The sequence below is a fragment of the Pleurodeles waltl genome, unplaced genomic scaffold (genome assembly GCF_031143425.1).
Source record: "Pleurodeles waltl isolate 20211129_DDA unplaced genomic scaffold, aPleWal1.hap1.20221129 scaffold_302, whole genome shotgun sequence".
In the NCBI taxonomy this organism is placed as follows: Eukaryota; Metazoa; Chordata; class Amphibia; order Caudata; family Salamandridae; genus Pleurodeles; species Pleurodeles waltl.
The window spans coordinates 22928-41002 of record NW_027150008.1 but is presented as its reverse complement, the minus strand read 5'-3'; the positions used below and the strand labels follow the sequence as shown (position 1 = coordinate 41002).

At 50.5% G+C, this 18075-nt stretch overlaps 10 non-coding genes across 10 annotated transcripts; all 10 read right to left on the bottom strand.

Moving 5' to 3' along the window:
• Positions 1 to 930: 930 nt before the first annotated feature.
• Positions 931 to 1046, bottom strand: LOC138275686 (U5 spliceosomal RNA). Its single transcript, XR_011200459.1, has one exon. It is a non-coding gene; the product is annotated as a U5 spliceosomal RNA (small nuclear RNA).
• A 2233-nt stretch (positions 1047 to 3279) lies between these two features.
• LOC138275685 (U5 spliceosomal RNA) lies at positions 3280 to 3395 on the bottom strand. The gene has a single exon (XR_011200458.1). It is a non-coding gene; the product is annotated as a U5 spliceosomal RNA (small nuclear RNA).
• A 1282-nt stretch (positions 3396 to 4677) lies between these two features.
• Positions 4678 to 4793, bottom strand: LOC138275681 (U5 spliceosomal RNA). Its single transcript, XR_011200454.1, has one exon. It is a non-coding gene; the product is annotated as a U5 spliceosomal RNA (small nuclear RNA).
• Positions 4794 to 6089: 1296 nt separating this feature from the next.
• LOC138275678 (U5 spliceosomal RNA) lies at positions 6090 to 6205 on the bottom strand. Its single transcript, XR_011200451.1, has one exon. It is a non-coding gene; the product is annotated as a U5 spliceosomal RNA (small nuclear RNA).
• A 2220-nt stretch (positions 6206 to 8425) lies between these two features.
• On the bottom strand, positions 8426 to 8541 carry LOC138275723 (U5 spliceosomal RNA). Its single transcript, XR_011200495.1, has one exon. It is a non-coding gene; the product is annotated as a U5 spliceosomal RNA (small nuclear RNA).
• Positions 8542 to 9836: 1295 nt separating this feature from the next.
• LOC138275722 (U5 spliceosomal RNA) lies at positions 9837 to 9952 on the bottom strand. The gene has a single exon (XR_011200494.1). It is a non-coding gene; the product is annotated as a U5 spliceosomal RNA (small nuclear RNA).
• A 1295-nt stretch (positions 9953 to 11247) lies between these two features.
• LOC138275667 (U5 spliceosomal RNA) lies at positions 11248 to 11363 on the bottom strand. The gene has a single exon (XR_011200440.1). It is a non-coding gene; the product is annotated as a U5 spliceosomal RNA (small nuclear RNA).
• Positions 11364 to 13583: 2220 nt separating this feature from the next.
• LOC138275721 (U5 spliceosomal RNA) lies at positions 13584 to 13699 on the bottom strand. The gene has a single exon (XR_011200493.1). It is a non-coding gene; the product is annotated as a U5 spliceosomal RNA (small nuclear RNA).
• Positions 13700 to 14994: 1295 nt separating this feature from the next.
• On the bottom strand, positions 14995 to 15110 carry LOC138275720 (U5 spliceosomal RNA). Its single transcript, XR_011200492.1, has one exon. It is a non-coding gene; the product is annotated as a U5 spliceosomal RNA (small nuclear RNA).
• Positions 15111 to 16405: 1295 nt separating this feature from the next.
• On the bottom strand, positions 16406 to 16521 carry LOC138275656 (U5 spliceosomal RNA). The gene has a single exon (XR_011200429.1). It is a non-coding gene; the product is annotated as a U5 spliceosomal RNA (small nuclear RNA).
• Between the last annotated feature and the right edge of the window lie 1554 nt (positions 16522 to 18075).

The following is an 18075-nucleotide window of genomic DNA, read 5'->3' as shown; positions in this document are numbered from 1 at the left end:
CTTTGCAGCGCTAATAGTATTCCCATTAGACACCACCCAGGTACGCAGCAGCAGGCAGGTGAAAATAAGGGAATACCGAGCAGAAGCTGAGGTATCAATGGTAAATGCTGGCTTTTTTTCTCCCTGCAATGCTTTCCTGACACGGTTCTCTTCTGGTAGATTTTGCCAGACATTTGTGTGCAGTGTCAAAGCAATTAGACAGAATGTTGAACCCAGTTCTGCTGCAAAAGAGTGCTGTTTACCTTCCCATGGCCTCAGAGGCAGCACACTTTAAAGCAGCTCGGCCTGCTTGTATCACTATCCCTTTCGGTTGGAGTCGCTCTCTGGGCCTTTTGTCTCCATGATAATTGACCCTTTCCTGCAATAACCATCCCATCCAAATGCAGTGGGCCACCACCATGCTCCAGAACAAGTCATGTGCTTTCAGGCACATCCTCTAGCTGAGCCTGAATCTAAAAGGATCTAGCTAGCTAGGCCAGAGTCACAAGCCAGACACCCCCTTTCAAAAGAATCTGAGAGGGAGCCAGCCCGGGACTAGCCATCTTTACACCTCCCAAGGCACCCAGAACTAGCCTCCTGTATACCTCCAAGGGCACCAACAACGGGCACCAATAACGGGCAAGCCCTATGAAAAGCACAGCCTGAGTGTTGGTGGCCACCTGTGAAAAGTAGGGTGACCCCTGGCCTGCTGGCAGCAGAGATGTTGGGAGCAGAGACAATCTAATGCCTGCTGTCGTGATGATTCAAGATAGCCAAGAAAAGCAGCCTCACGCTCCGCAGAAATTCTTTCCCATGAGCCACCTGGCCTATGCAAATGAGTAGACAGCAGGCCTCAGAACAAAACACCAACTTCCTCTGGCAAAGGAAACAGCAGACAGCCCACAGGTGTACCCCAACTGCTAGCACTTTTGTCTTCAACAAACGATAAACAGCCTCACCTATGGCAAGGCCTCAAAAAATTGAATGAAACTCGTAAACGTTCCTCTCCACGGAAATCTTTAGTAAAAGGCGAAAGATTTATTCGTTTTGAAGAGAAACCCGAGTGTGTTACAAGCTGAGCCTAGCAGGGCATGTGGCGCCACAAACAGAGACCCTGCCATTGCGAGGGCGAGGGTCCGAGAGGTGGTTTTTCGCCCTACTTAACAGGGCAAGAACCACAGGGGAGAGCAAAACAGCCCAAACGTTCAAGGCCCCTGCTTCAAGTAGAGAAAGAAAAAATGGTGGACCGTTTTCAGGGTTCTGTCTGGGCATATGCAAATTTCGGTGGCACTCGCCTCAGCTGATTGGCCAGGGTGAGTCTGCTGGGCAGGGAAAAGGGAAAGCTGGAGGCAGGCTGTAAGTGAAGTGGGCGCGCAGGGAAACGTTTTCCTATAGATTGTGGGCCATATTTATACTCCGTTTGCGCCTAAATTGCGTCGTTTTTTTTGACGCAATTTCGACGCAAAACTAACGCCAACTAACGCCATATTTATACTATGGCGTTAGAGGCGAATAGCGCCAAAGTTCCCGGAATGTGCGTCATTTTTTAGCGTGAACCCCTTCCTTGCGTTAATGATATGCAAGGGAGGCGTTCCCGTCTAAAAAATGACTCCCAGGACTTTACGTGGTATTTATACTCCCGGGCAAAAGAGACGCCCGGGAGTTGGCGTGGCTAAAAACGGCGCATTTGCGCCACTTTTTAACGCCTGCTCAGAGCAGGCGTTAAGGGGCCTGTGGGCTCAAAATGAACCCACAGGTGCCCTCCCATGCCCCCAGGGACCCCCCCTGCCACCCTTGCCCACCCCAGGAGGACCCCCAAGGATGGAGGGACCCACCCCAGGGACATTCAGGTAAGTTCAGGTAAGTATAATTTTTTTTTTTTTATATATTTTTTTGGTGGCATAGGGGGGCCTTATTTGTGCCCCCCTACATGCCACTATGCCCAATGACCATGCCCAGGGGACAGAAGTCCCCTGGGCATGGCCATTGGGCAAGGGGGCATGACTCCTATCTTTACAATGATAGGAGTCATGTTGATGGGGGATGGGCGTCGTTAAAAAATGGCGCAAGTCGGGTTAAGACGATTTTTTCGACGTAACCTGACTTGCCCCATTTTAAGACGCCCATGCGCCATTTTCCCCCTACGCCGGCGCTGTCTGGTCTACGTGGTTTTTTCCCACGCAAACCAGGCAGCGCCGGTCTGATTGCGCCGTCTAACGCCATTCCATAAATACGGCGCCCGCATGGCGCTTCAGAATGGCGTTAGACGGCGCAAAACTTTTTGACGCTAAACTGCGTTAGCGCAGTTTAGCGTCAAAAAGTATAAATATGGGCCCGTGTGTATTGAATGCCACTGATGCCACAGTAAGGCTTTGCAGCGCTAATAGTATTCCCATTAGACACCACCCAGGTACGCAGCAGCAGGCAGGTGAAAATAAGGGAATACCGAGCAGAAGCTGAGGTATCAATGGTAAATGCTGGCTTTTTTTCTCCCTGCAATGCTTTCCTGACACGGTTCTCTTCTGGTAGATTTTGCCAGACATTTGTGTGCAGTGTCAAAGCAATTAGACAGAATGTTGAACCCAGTTCTGCTGCAAAAGAGTGCTGTTTACCTTCCCATGGCCTCAGAGGCAGCACACTTTAAAGCAGCTCGGCCTGCTTGTATCACTATCCCTTTCGGTTGGAGTCGCTCTCTGGGCCTTTTGTCTCCATGATAATTGACCCTTTCCTGCAATAACCATCCCATCCAAATGCAGTGGGCCACCACCATGCTCCAGAACAAGTCATGTGCTTTCAGGCACATCCTCTAGCTGAGCCTGAATCTAAAAGGATCTAGCTAGCTAGGCCAGAGTCACAAGCCAGACACCCCCTTTCAAAAGAATCTGAGAGGGAGCCAGCCCGGGACTAGCCATCTTTACACCTCCCAAGGCACCCAGAACTAGCCTCCTGTATACCTCCAAGGGCACCAACAACGGGCACCAATAACGGGCAAGCCCTATGAAAAGCACAGCCTGAGTGTTGGTGGCCACCTGTGAAAAGTAGGGTGACCCCTGGCCTGCTGGCAGCAGAGATGTTGGGAGCAGAGACAATCTAATGCCTGCTGTCGTGATGATTCAAGATAGCCAAGAAAAGCAGCCTCACGCTCCGCAGAAATTCTTTCCCATGAGCCACCTGGCCTATGCAAATGAGTAGACAGCAGGCCTCAGAACAAAACACCAACTTCCTCTGGCAAAGGAAACAGCAGACAGCCCACAGGTGTACCCCAACTGCTAGCACTTTTGTCTTCAACAAACGATAAACAGCCTCACCTATGGCAAGGCCTCAAAAAATTGAATGAAACTCGTAAACGTTCCTCTCCACGGAAATCTTTAGTAAAAGGCGAAAGATTTATTCGTTTTGAAGAGAAACCCGAGTGTGTTACAAGCTGAGCCTAGCAGGGCATGTGGCGCCACAAACAGAGACCCTGCCATTGCGAGGGCGAGGGTCCGAGAGGTGGTTTTTCGCCCTACTTAACAGGGCAAGAACCACAGGGGAGAGCAAAACAGCCCAAACGTTCAAGGCCCCTGCTTCAAGTAGAGAAAGAAAAAATGGTGGACCGTTTTCAGGGTTCTGTCTGGGCATATGCAAATTTCGGTGGCACTCGCCTCAGCTGATTGGCCAGGGTGAGTCTGCTGGGCAGGGAAAAGGGAAAGCTGGAGGCAGGCTGTAAGTGAAGTGGGCGCGCAGGGAAACGTTTTCCTATAGATTGTGTGTATTGAATGCCACTGATGCCACAGTAAGGCTTTGCAGCGCTAATAGTATTCCCATTAGACACCACCCAGGTACGCAGCAGCAGGCAGGTGAAAATAAGGGAATACCGAGCAGAAGCTGAGGTATCAATGGTAAATGCTGGCTTTTTTTCTCCCTGCAATGCTTTCCTGACACGGTTCTCTTCTGGTAGATTTTGCCAGACATTTGTGTGCAGTGTCAAAGCAATTAGACAGAATGTTGAACCCAGTTCTGCTGCAAAAGAGTGCTGTTTACCTTCCCATGGCCTCAGAGGCAGCACACTTTAAAGCAGCTCGGCCTGCTTGTATCACTATCCCTTTCGGTTGGAGTCGCTCTCTGGGCCTTTTGTCTCCATGATAATTGACCCTTTCCTGCAATAACCATCCCATCCAAATGCAGTGGGCCACCACCATGCTCCAGAACAAGTCATGTGCTTTCAGGCACATCCTCTAGCTGAGCCTGAATCTAAAAGGATCTAGCTAGCTAGGCCAGAGTCACAAGCCAGACACCCCCTTTCAAAAGAATCTGAGAGGGAGCCAGCCCGGGAATAGCCATCTTTACACCTCCCAAGGCACCCAGAACTAGCCTCCTGTATACCTCCAAGGGCACCAATGACGGGCAAGCCCTATGAAAAGCACAGCCTGAGTGTTGGTGGCCACCTGTGAAAAGTAGGGTGACCCCTGGCCTGCTGGCAGCAGAGATGTTGGGAGCAGAGACAATCTAATGCCTGCTGTCGTGATGATTCAAGACAGCCAAGAAAAGCAGCCTCACGCTCCGCAGAAATTCTTTCCCATGAGCCACCTGGCCTATGCAAATGAGTAGACAGCAGGCCTCAGAACAAAACACCAACTTCCTCTGGCAAAGGAAACAGCAGACAGCCCACAGGTGTACCCCAACTGCTAGCACTTTTGTCTTCAACAAACGATAAACAGCCTCACCTGTGGCAAGGCCTCAAAAAATTTAATGAAACTCGTAAACGTTCCTCTCCACGGAAATCTTTAGTAAAAGGCGAAAGATTTATTCGTTTTGAAGAGAAACCCGAGTGTGTTACAAGCTGAGCCTAGCAGGGCATGTGGCGCCACAAACAGAGACCCTGCCATTGCGAGGGCGAGGGTCCGAGAGGTGTTTTTTTCGCCCTACTTAACAGGGCAAGAACCACAGGGGAGAGCAAAACAGCCCAAACGTTCAAGGCCCCTGCTTCAAGTAGAGAAAGAAAAAATGGTGGACCGTTTTCAGGGTTCTGTCTGGGCATATGCAAATTTCGGTGGCACTCGCCTCAGCTGATTGGCCAGGGTGAGTCTGCTGGGCAGGGAAAAGGGAAAGCTAGAGGCAGGCTGTAAGTGAAGTGGGCGCACAGGGAAACGTTTTCCTATAGATTGTGTGTATTGAATGCCACTGATGCCACAGTAAGGCTTTGCAGCGCTAATAGTATTCCCATTAGACACCACCCAGGTACGCAGCAGCAGGCAGGTGAAAATAAGGGAATACCGAGCAGAAGCTGAGGTATCAATGGTAAATGCTGGCTTTTTTTCTCCCTGCAATGCTTTCCTGACACGGTTATCTTCTGGTAGATTTTGCCAGACATTTGTGTGCAGTGTCAAAGCAATTAGACAGAATGTTGAACCCAGTTCTGCTGCAAAAGAGTGCTGCTTACCTTCCCATGGCCTCAGAGGCAGCACACTTTAAAGCAGCTCGGCCTGCTTGTATCACTATCCCTTTCGGTTGGAGTCGCTCTCTGGGCCTTTTGTCTCCATGATAATTGACCCTTTCCTGCAATAACCATCCCATCCAAATGCAGTGGGCCACCACCATGCTCCAGAACAAGTCATGTGCTTTCAGGCACATCCTCTAGCTGAGCCTGAATCTAAAAGGATCTAGCTAGCTAGGCCAGAGTCACAAGCCAGACACCCCCTTTCAAAAGAATCTGAGAGGGAGCCAGCCCGGGACTAGCCATCTTTACACCTCCCAAGGCACCCAGAACTAGCCTCCTGTATACCTCCAAGGGCACCAACAACGGGCACCAATAACGGGCAAGCCCTATGAAAAGCACAGCCTGAGTGTTGGTGGCCACCTGTGAAAAGTAGGGTGACCCCTGGCCTGCTGGCAGCAGAGATGTTGGGAGCAGAGACAATCTAATGCCTGCTGTCGTGATGATTCAAGATAGCCAAGAAAAGCAGCCTCACGCTCCGCAGAAATTCTTTCCCATGAGCCACCTGGCCTATGCAAATGAGTAGACAGCAGGCCTCAGAACAAAACACCAACTTCCTCTGGCAAAGGAAACAGCAGACAGCCCACAGGTGTACCCCAACTGCTAGCACTTTTGTCTTCAACAAACGATAAACAGCCTCACCTATGGCAAGGCCTCAAAAAATTGAATGAAACTCGTAAACGTTCCTCTCCACGGAAATCTTTAGTAAAAGGCGAAAGATTTATTCGTTTTGAAGAGAAACCCGAGTGTGTTACAAGCTGAGCCTAGCAGGGCATGTGGCGCCACAAACAGAGACCCTGCCATTGCGAGGGCGAGGGTCCGAGAGGTGGTTTTTCGCCCTACTTAACAGGGCAAGAACCACAGGGGAGAGCAAAACAGCCCAAACGTTCAAGGCCCCTGCTTCAAGTAGAGAAAGAAAAAATGGTGGACCGTTTTCAGGGTTCTGTCTGGGCATATGCAAATTTCGGTGGCACTCGCCTCAGCTGATTGGCCAGGGTGAGTCTGCTGGGCAGGGAAAAGGGAAAGCTGGAGGCAGGCTGTAAGTGAAGTGGGCGCGCAGGGAAACGTTTTCCTATAGATTGTGGGCCATATTTATACTCCGTTTGCGCCTAAATTGCGTCGTTTTTTTTGACGCAATTTCGACGCAAAACTAACGCCAACTAACGCCATATTTATACTATGGCGTTAGAGGCGAATAGCGCCAAAGTTCCCGGAATGTGCGTCATTTTTTAGCGTGAACCCCTTCCTTGCGTTAATGATATGCAAGGGAGGCGTTCCCGTCTAAAAAATGACTCCCAGGACTTTACGTGGTATTTATACTCCCGGGCAAAAGAGACGCCCGGGAGTTGGCGTGGCTAAAAACGGCGCATTTGCGCCACTTTTTAACGCCTGCTCAGAGCAGGCGTTAAGGGGCCTGTGGGCTCAAAATGAACCCACAGGTGCCCTCCCATGCCCCCAGGGACCCCCCCTGCCACCCTTGCCCACCCCAGGAGGACCCCCAAGGATGGAGGGACCCACCCCAGGGACATTCAGGTAAGTTCAGGTAAGTATATATTTTTTTTTTTTATATATTTTTTTGGTGGCATAGGGGGGCCTTATTTGTGCCCCCCTACATGCCACTATGCCCAATGACCATGCCCAGGGGACAGAAGTCCCCTGGGCATGGCCATTGGGCAAGGGGGCATGACTCCTATCTTTACAATGATAGGAGTCATGTTGATGGGGGATGGGCGTCGTTAAAAAATGGCGCAAGTCGGGTTAAGACGATTTTTTCGACGTAACCTGACTTGCCCCATTTTAAGACGCCCATGCGCCATTTTCCCCCTACGCCGGCGCTGTCTGGTCTACGTGGTTTTTTCCCACGCAAACCAGGCAGCGCCGGTCTGATTGCGCCGTCTAACGCCATTCCATAAATACGGCGCCCGCATGGCGCTTCAGAATGGCGTTAGACGGCGCAAAACTTTTTGACGCTAAACTGCGTTAGCGCAGTTTAGCGTCAAAAAGTATAAATATGGGCCCGTGTGTATTGAATGCCACTGATGCCACAGTAAGGCTTTGCAGCGCTAATAGTATTCCCATTAGACACCACCCAGGTACGCAGCAGCAGGCAGGTGAAAATAAGGGAATACCGAGCAGAAGCTGAGGTATCAATGGTAAATGCTGGCTTTTTTTCTCCCTGCAATGCTTTCCTGACACGGTTCTCTTCTGGTAGATTTTGCCAGACATTTGTGTGCAGTGTCAAAGCAATTAGACAGAATGTTGAACCCAGTTCTGCTGCAAAAGAGTGCTGTTTACCTTCCCATGGCCTCAGAGGCAGCACACTTTAAAGCAGCTCGGCCTGCTTGTATCACTATCCCTTTCGGTTGGAGTCGCTCTCTGGGCCTTTTGTCTCCATGATAATTGACCCTTTCCAGCAATAACCATCCCATCCAAATGCAGTGGGCCACCACCATGCTCCAGAACAAGTCATGTGCTTTCAGGCACATCCTCTAGCTGAGCCTGAATCTAAAAGGATCTAGCTAGCTAGGCCAGAGTCACAAGCCAGACACCCCCTTTCAAAAGAATCTGAGAGGGAGCCAGCCCGGGACTAGCCATCTTTACACCTCCCAAGGCACCCAGAACTAGCCTCCTGTATACCTCCAAGGGCACCAATAACGGGCAAGCCCTATGAAAAGCACAGCCTGAGTGTTGGTGGCCACCTGTGAAAAGTAGGGTGACCCCTGGCCTGCTGGCAGCAGAGATGTTGGGAGCAGAGACAATCTAATGCCTGCTGTCGTGATGATTCAAGACAGCCAAGAAAAGCAGCCTCACGCTCCGCAGAAATTCTTTCCCATGAGCCACCTGGCCTATGCAAATGAGTAGACAGCAGGCCTCAGAACAAAACACCAACTTCCTCTGGCAAAGGAAACAGCAGACAGCCCACAGGTGTACCCCAACTGCTAGCACTTTTGTCTTCAACAAACGATAAACAGCCTCACCTGTGGCAAGGCCTCAAAAAATTGAATGAAACTCGTAAACGTTCCTCTCCACGGAAATCTTTAGTAAAAGGCGAAAGATTTATTCGTTTTGAAGAGAAACCCGAGTGTGTTACAAGCTGAGCCTAGCAGGGCATGTGGCGCCACAAACAGAGACCCTGCCATTGCAAGGGCGAGGGTCCGAGAGGTGGTTTTTCGCCCTACTTAACAGGGCAAGAACCACAGGGGAGAGCAAAACAGCCCAAACGTTCAAGGCCCCTGCTTCAAGTAGAGAAAGAAAAAATGGTGGACCGTTTTCAGGGTTCTGTCTGGGCATATGCAAATTTCGGTGGCACTCGCCTCAGCTGATTGGCCAGGGTGAGTCTGCTGGGCAGGGAAAAGGGAAAGCTGGAGGCAGGCTGTAAGTGAAGTGGGCGCGCAGGGAAACGTTTTCCTATAGATTGTGTGTATTGAATGCCACTGATGCCACAGTAAGGCTTTGCAGCGCTAATAGTATTCCCATTAGACACCACCCAGGTACGCAGCAGCAGGCAGGTGAAAATAAGGGAATACCGAGCAGAAGCTGAGGTATCAATGGTAAATGCTGGCTTTTTTTCTCCCTGCAATGCTTTCCTGACACGGTTATCTTCTGGTAGATTTTGCCAGACATTTGTGTGCAGTGTCAAAGCAATTAGACAGAATGTTGAACCCAGTTCTGCTGCAAAAGAGTGCTGCTTACCTTCCCATGGCCTCAGAGGCAGCACACTCTAAAGCAGCTCGGCCTGCTTGTATCACTATCCCTTTCGGTTGGAGTCGCTCTCTGGGCCTTTTGTCTCCATGATAATTGACCCTTTCCTGCAATAACCATCCCATCCAAATGCAGTGGGCCACCACCATGCTCCAGAACAAGTCATGTGCTTTCAGGCACATCCTCTAGCTGAGCCTGAATCTAAAAGGATCTAGCTAGCTAGGCCAGAGTCACAAGCCAGACACCCCCTTTCAAAAGAATCTGAGAGGGAGCCAGCCCGGGACTAGCCATCTTTACACCCCCCAAGGCACCCAGAACTAGCCTCCTGTATACCTCCAAGGGCACCAACAACGGGCACCAATAACGGGCAAGCCCTATGAAAAGCACAGCCTGAGTGTTGGTGGCCACCTGTGAAAAGTAGGGTGACCCCTGGCCTGCTGGCAGCAGAGATGTTGGGAGCAGAGACAATCTAATGCCTGCTGTCGTGATGATTCAAGACAGCCAAGAAAAGCAGCCTCACGCTCCGCAGAAATTCTTTCCCATGAGCCACCTGGCCTATGCAAATGAGTAGACAGCAGGCCTCAGAACAAAACACCAACTTCCTCTGGCAAAGGAAACAGCAGACAGCCCACAGGTGTACCCCAACTGCTAGCACTTTTGTCTTCAACAAACGATAAACAGCCTCACCTGTGGCAAGGCCTCAAAAAATTGAATGAAACTCGTAAACGTTCCTCTCCACGGAAATCTTTAGTAAAAGGCGAAAGATTTATTCGTTTTGAAGAGAAACCCGAGTGTGTTACAAGCTGAGCCTAGCAGGGCATGTGGCGCCACAAACAGAGACCCTGCCATTGCGAGGGCGAGGGTCCGAGAGGTGTTTTTTCGCCCTACTTAACAGGGCAAGAACCACAGGGGAGAGCAAAACAGCCCAAACGTTCAAGGCCCCTGCTTCAAGTAGAGAAAGAAAAAATGGTGGACCGTTTTCAGGGTTCTGTCTGGGCATATGCAAATTTCGGTGGCACTCGCCTCAGCTGATTGGCCAGGGTGAGTCTGCTGGGCAGGGAAAAGGGAAAGCTAGAGGCAGGCTGTAAGTGAAGTGGGCGCACAGGGAAACGTTTTCCTATAGATTGTGTGTATTGAATGCCACTGATGCCACAGTAAGGCTTTGCAGCGCTAATAGTATTCCCATTAGACACCACCCAGGTACGCAGCAGCAGGCAGGTGAAAATAAGGGAATACCGAGCAGAAGCTGAGGTATCAATGGTAAATGCTGGCTTTTTTTCTCCCTGCAATGCTTTCCTGACACGGTTATCTTCTGGTAGATTTTGCCAGACATTTGTGTGCAGTGTCAAAGCAATTAGACAGAATGTTGAACCCAGTTCTGCTGCAAAAGAGTGCTGCTTACCTTCCCATGGCCTCAGAGGCAGCACACTTTAAAGCAGCTCGGCCTGCTTGTATCACTATCCCTTTCGGTTGGAGTCGCTCTCTGGGCCTTTTGTCTCCATGATAATTGACCCTTTCCTGCAATAACCATCCCATCCAAATGCAGTGGGCCACCACCATGCTCCAGAACAAGTCATGTGCTTTCAGGCACATCCTCTAGCTGAGCCTGAATCTAAAAGGATCTAGCTAGCTAGGCCAGAGTCACAAGCCAGACACCCCCTTTCAAAAGAATCTGAGAGGGAGCCAGCCCGGGACTAGCCATCTTTACACCTCCCAAGGCACCCAGAACTAGCCTCCTGTATACCTCCAAGGGCACCAACAACGGGCACCAATAACGGGCAAGCCCTATGAAAAGCACAGCCTGAGTGTTGGTGGCCACCTGTGAAAAGTAGGGTGACCCCTGGCCTGCTGGCAGCAGAGATGTTGGGAGCAGAGACAATCTAATGCCTGCTGTCGTGATGATTCAAGATAGCCAAGAAAAGCAGCCTCACGCTCCGCAGAAATTCTTTCCCATGAGCCACCTGGCCTATGCAAATGAGTAGACAGCAGGCCTCAGAACAAAACACCAACTTCCTCTGGCAAAGGAAACAGCAGACAGCCCACAGGTGTACCCCAACTGCTAGCACTTTTGTCTTCAACAAACGATAAACAGCCTCACCTATGGCAAGGCCTCAAAAAATTGAATGAAACTCGTAAACGTTCCTCTCCACGGAAATCTTTAGTAAAAGGCGAAAGATTTATTCGTTTTGAAGAGAAACCCGAGTGTGTTACAAGCTGAGCCTAGCAGGGCATGTGGCGCCACAAACAGAGACCCTGCCATTGCGAGGGCGAGGGTCCGAGAGGTGGTTTTTCGCCCTACTTAACAGGGCAAGAACCACAGGGGAGAGCAAAACAGCCCAAACGTTCAAGGCCCCTGCTTCAAGTAGAGAAAGAAAAAATGGTGGACCGTTTTCAGGGTTCTGTCTGGGCATATGCAAATTTCGGTGGCACTCGCCTCAGCTGATTGGCCAGGGTGAGTCTGCTGGGCAGGGAAAAGGGAAAGCTGGAGGCAGGCTGTAAGTGAAGTGGGCGCGCAGGGAAACGTTTTCCTATAGATTGTGGGCCATATTTATACTCCGTTTGCGCCTAAATTGCGTCGTTTTTTTTGACGCAATTTCGACGCAAAACTAACGCCAACTAACGCCATATTTATACTATGGCGTTAGAGGCGAATAGCGCCAAAGTTCCCGGAATGTGCGTCATTTTTTAGCGTGAACCCCTTCCTTGCGTTAATGATATGCAAGGGAGGCGTTCCCGTCTAAAAAATGACTCCCAGGACTTTACGTGGTATTTATACTCCCGGGCAAAAGAGACGCCCGGGAGTTGGCGTGGCTAAAAACGGCGCATTTGCGCCACTTTTTAACGCCTGCTCAGAGCAGGCGTTAAGGGGCCTGTGGGCTCAAAATGAACCCACAGGTGCCCTCCCATGCCCCCAGGGACCCCCCCTGCCACCCTTGCCCACCCCAGGAGGACCCCCAAGGATGGAGGGACCCACCCCAGGGACATTCAGGTAAGTTCAGGTAAGTATAATTTTTTTTTTTTTATATATTTTTTTGGTGGCATAGGGGGGCCTTATTTGTGCCCCCCTACATGCCACTATGCCCAATGACCATGCCCAGGGGACAGAAGTCCCCTGGGCATGGCCATTGGGCAAGGGGGCATGACTCCTATCTTTACAATGATAGGAGTCATGTTGATGGGGGATGGGCGTCGTTAAAAAATGGCGCAAGTCGGGTTAAGACGATTTTTTCGACGTAACCTGACTTGCCCCATTTTAAGACGCCCATGCGCCATTTTCCCCCTACGCCGGCGCTGTCTGGTCTACGTGGTTTTTTCCCACGCAAACCAGGCAGCGCCGGTCTGATTGCGCCGTCTAACGCCATTCCATAAATACGGCGCCCGCATGGCGCTTCAGAATGGCGTTAGACGGCGCAAAACTTTTTGACGCTAAACTGCGTTAGCGCAGTTTAGCGTCAAAAAGTATAAATATGGGCCCGTGTGTATTGAATGCCACTGATGCCACAGTAAGGCTTTGCAGCGCTAATAGTATTCCCATTAGACACCACCCAGGTACGCAGCAGCAGGCAGGTGAAAATAAGGGAATACCGAGCAGAAGCTGAGGTATCAATGGTAAATGCTGGCTTTTTTTCTCCCTGCAATGCTTTCCTGACACGGTTCTCTTCTGGTAGATTTTGCCAGACATTTGTGTGCAGTGTCAAAGCAATTAGACAGAATGTTGAACCCAGTTCTGCTGCAAAAGAGTGCTGTTTACCTTCCCATGGCCTCAGAGGCAGCACACTTTAAAGCAGCTCGGCCTGCTTGTATCACTATCCCTTTCGGTTGGAGTCGCTCTCTGGGCCTTTTGTCTCCATGATAATTGACCCTTTCCTGCAATAACCATCCCATCCAAATGCAGTGGGCCACCACCATGCTCCAGAACAAGTCATGTGCTTTCAGGCACATCCTCTAGCTGAGCCTGAATCTAAAAGGATCTAGCTAGCTAGGCCAGAGTCACAAGCCAGACACCCCCTTTCAAAAGAATCTGAGAGGGAGCCAGCCCGGGACTAGCCATCTTTACACCTCCCAAGGCACCCAGAACTAGCCTCCTGTATACCTCCAAGGGCACCAATAACGGGCAAGCCCTATGAAAAGCACAGCCTGAGTGTTGGTGGCCACCTGTGAAAAGTAGGGTGACCCCTGGCCTGCTGGCAGCAGAGATGTTGGGAGCAGAGACAATCTAATGCCTGCTGTCGTGATGATTCAAGACAGCCAAGAAAAGCAGCCTCACGCTCCGCAGAAATTCTTTCCCATGAGCCACCTGGCCTATGCAAATGAGTAGACAGCAGGCCTCAGAACAAAACACCAACTTCCTCTGGCAAAGGAAACAGCAGACAGCCCACAGGTGTACCCCAACTGCTAGCACTTTTGTCTTCAACAAACGATAAACAGCCTCACCTGTGGCAAGGCCTCAAAAAATTGAATGAAACTCGTAAACGTTCCTCTCCACGGAAATCTTTAGTAAAAGGCGAAAGATTTATTCGTTTTGAAGAGAAACCCGAGTGTGTTACAAGCTGAGCCTAGCAGGGCATGTGGCGCCACAAACAGAGACCCTGCCATTGCAAGGGCGAGGGTCCGAGAGGTGGTTTTTCGCCCTACTTAACAGGGCAAGAACCACAGGGGAGAGCAAAACAGCCCAAACGTTCAAGGCCCCTGCTTCAAGTAGAGAAAGAAAAAATGGTGGACCGTTTTCAGGGTTCTGTCTGGGCATATGCAAATTTCGGTGGCACTCGCCTCAGCTGATTGGCCAGGGTGAGTCTGCTGGGCAGGGAAAAGGGAAAGCTGGAGGCAGGCTGTAAGTGAAGTGGGCGCGCAGGGAAACGTTTTCCTATAGATTGTGTGTATTGAATGCCACTGATGCCACAGTAAGGCTTTGCAGCGCTAATAGTATTCCCATTAGACACCACCCAGGTACGCAGCAGCAGGCAGGTGAAAATAAGGGAATACCGAGCAGAAGCTGAGGTATCAATGGTAAATGCTGGCTTTTTTTCTCCCTGCAATGCTTTCCTGACACGGTTATCTTCTGGTAGATTTTGCCAGACATTTGTGTGCAGTGTCAAAGCAATTAGACAGAATGTTGAACCCAGTTCTGCTGCAAAAGAGTGCTGCTTACCTTCCCATGGCCTCAGAGGCAGCACACTCTAAAGCAGCTCGGCCTGCTTGTATCACTATCCCTTTCGGTTGGAGTCGCTCTCTGGGCCTTTTGTCTCCATGATAATTGACCCTTTCCTGCAATAACCATCCCATCCAAATGCAGTGGGCCACCACCATGCTCCAGAACAAGTCATGTGCTTTCAGGCACATCCTCTAGCTGAGCCTGAATCTAAAAGGATCTAGCTAGCTAGGCCAGAGTCACAAGCCAGACACCCCCTTTCAAAAGAATCTGAGAGGGAGCCAGCCCGGGACTAGCCATCTTTACACCCCCCAAGGCACCCAGAACTAGCCTCCTGTATACCTCCAAGGGCACCAACAACGGGCACCAATAACGGGCAAGCCCTATGAAAAGCACAGCCTGAGTGTTGGTGGCCACCTGTGAAAAGTAGGGTGACCCCTGGCCTGCTGGCAGCAGAGATGTTGGGAACAGAGACAATCTAATGCCTGCTGTCGTGATGATTCAAGACAGCCAAGAAAAGCAGCCTCACGCTCCGCAGAAATTCTTTCCCATGAGCCACCTGGCCTATGCAAATGAGTAGACAGCAGGCCTCAGAACAAAACACCAACTTCCTCTGGCAAAGGAAACAGCAGACAGCCCACAGGTGTACCCCAACTGCTAGCACTTTTGTCTTCAACAAACGATAAACAGCCTCACCTGTGGCAAGGCCTCAAAAAATTGAATGAAACTCGTAAACGTTCCTCTCCACGGAAATCTTTAGTAAAAGGCGAAAGATTTATTCGTTTTGAAGAGAAACCCGAGTGTGTTACAAGCTGAGCCTAGCAGGGCATGTGGCGCCACAAACAGAGACCCTGCCATTGCGAGGGCGAGGGTCCGAGAGGTGTTTTTTCGCCCTACTTAACAGGGCAAGAACCACAGGGGAGAGCAAAACAGCCCAAACGTTCAAGGCCCCTGCTTCAAGTAGAGAAAGAAAAAATGGTGGACCGTTTTCAGGGTTCTGTCTGGGCATATGCAAATTTCGGTGGCACTCGCCTCAGCTGATTGGCCAGGGTGAGTCTGCTGGGCAGGGAAAAGGGAAAGCTAGAGGCAGGCTGTAAGTGAAGTGGGCGCACAGGGAAACGTTTTCCTATAGATTGTGTGTATTGAATGCCACTGATGCCACAGTAAGGCTTTGCAGCGCTAATAGTATTCCCATTAGACACCACCCAGGTACGCAGCAGCAGGCAGGTGAAAATAAGGGAATACCGAGCAGAAGCTGAGGTATCAATGGTAAATGCTGGCTTTTTTTCTCCCTGCAATGCTTTCCTGACACGGTTATCTTCTGGTAGATTTTGCCAGACATTTGTGTGCAGTGTCAAAGCAATTAGACAGAATGTTGAACCCAGTTCTGCTGCAAAAGAGTGCTGCTTACCTTCCCATGGCCTCAGAGGCAGCACACTTTAAAGCAGCTCGGCCTGCTTGTATCACTATCCCTTTCGGTTGGAGTCGCTCTCTGGGCCTTTTGTCTCCATGATAATTGACCCTTTCCTGCAATAACCATCCCATCCAAATGCAGTGGGCCACCACCATGCTCCAGAACAAGTCATGTGCTTTCAGGCACATCCTCTAGCTGAGCCTGAATCTAAAAGGATCTAGCTAGCTAGGCCAGAGTCACAAGCCAGACACCCCCTTTCAAAAGAATCTGAGAGGGAGCCAGCCCGGGACTAGCCATCTTTACACCTCCCAAGGCACCCAGAACTAGCCTCCTGTATACCTCCAAGGGCACCAACAACGGGCACCAATAACGGGCAAGCCCTATGAAAAGCACAGCCTGAGTGTTGGTGGCCACCTGTGAAAAGTAGGGTGACCCCTGGCCTGCTGGCAGCAGAGATGTTGGGAGCAGAGACAATCTAATGCCTGCTGTCGTGATGATTCAAGATAGCCAAGAAAAGCAGCCTCACGCTCCGCAGAAATTCTTTCCCATGAGCCACCTGGCCTATGCAAATGAGTAGACAGCAGGCCTCAGAACAAAACACCAACTTCCTCTGGCAAAGGAAACAGCAGACAGCCCACAGGTGTACCCCAACTGCTAGCACTTTTGTCTTCAACAAACGATAAACAGCCTCACCTATGGCAAGGCCTCAAAAAATTGAATGAAACTCGTAAACGTTCCTCTCCACGGAAATCTTTAGTAAAAGGCGAAAGATTTATTCGTTTTGAAGAGAAACCCGAGTGTGTTACAAGCTGAGCCTAGCAGGGCATGTGGCGCCACAAACAGAGACCCTGCCATTGCGAGGGCGAGGGTCCGAGAGGTGGTTTTTCGCCCTACTTAACAGGGCAAGAACCACAGGGGAGAGCAAAACAGCCCAAACGTTCAAGGCCCCTGCTTCAAGTAGAGAAAGAAAAAATGGTGGACCGTTTTCAGGGTTCTGTCTGGGCATATGCAAATTTCGGTGGCACTCGCCTCAGCTGATTGGCCAGGGTGAGTCTGCTGGGCAGGGAAAAGGGAAAGCTGGAGGCAGGCTGTAAGTGAAGTGGGCGCGCAGGGAAACGTTTTCCTATAGATTGTGGGCCATATTTATACTCCGTTTGCGCCTAAATTGCGTCGTTTTTTTTGACGCAATTTCGACGCAAAACTAACGCCAACTAACGCCATATTTATACTATGGCGTTAGAGGCGAATAGCGCCAAAGTTCCCGGAATGTGCGTCATTTTTTAGCGTGAACCCCTTCCTTGCGTTAATGATATGCAAGGGAGGCGTTCCCGTCTAAAAAATGACTCCCAGGACTTTACGTGGTATTTATACTCCCGGGCAAAAGAGACGCCCGGGAGTTGGCGTGGCTAAAAACGGCGCATTTGCGCCACTTTTTAACGCCTGCTCAGAGCAGGCGTTAAGGGGCCTGTGGGCTCAAAATGAACCCACAGGTGCCCTCCCATGCCCCCAGGGACCCCCCCTGCCACCCTTGCCCACCCCAGGAGGACCCCCAAGGATGGAGGGACCCACCCCAGGGACATTCAGGTAAGTTCAGGTAAGTATAATTTTTTTTTTTTTATATATTTTTTTGGTGGCATAGGGGGGCCTTATTTGTGCCCCCCTACATGCCACTATGCCCAATGACCATGCCCAGGGGACAGAAGTCCCCTGGGCATGGCCATTGGGCAAGGGGGCATGACTCCTATCTTTACAATGATAGGAGTCATGTTGATGGGGGATGGGCGTCGTTAAAAAATGGCGCAAGTCGGGTTAAGACGATTTTTTCGACGTAACCTGACTTGCCCCATTTTAAGACGCCCATGCGCCATTTTCCCCCTACGCCGGCGCTGTCTGGTCTACGTGGTTTTTTCCCACGCAAACCAGGCAGCGCCGGTCTGATTGCGCCGTCTAACGCCATTCCATAAATACGGCGCCCGCATGGCGCTTCAGAATGGCGTTAGACGGCGCAAAACTTTTTGACGCTAAACTGCGTTAGCGCAGTTTAGCGTCAAAAAGTATAAATATGGGCCCGTGTGTATTGAATGCCACTGATGCCACAGTAAGGCTTTGCAGCGCTAATAGTATTCCCATTAGACACCACCCAGGTACGCAGCAGCAGGCAGGTGAAAATAAGGGAATACCGAGCAGAAGCTGAGGTATCAATGGTAAATGCTGGCTTTTTTTCTCCCTGCAATGCTTTCCTGACACGGTTCTCTTCTGGTAGATTTTGCCAGACATTTGTGTGCAGTGTCAAAGCAATTAGACAGAATGTTGAACCCAGTTCTGCTGCAAAAGAGTGCTGTTTACCTTCCCATG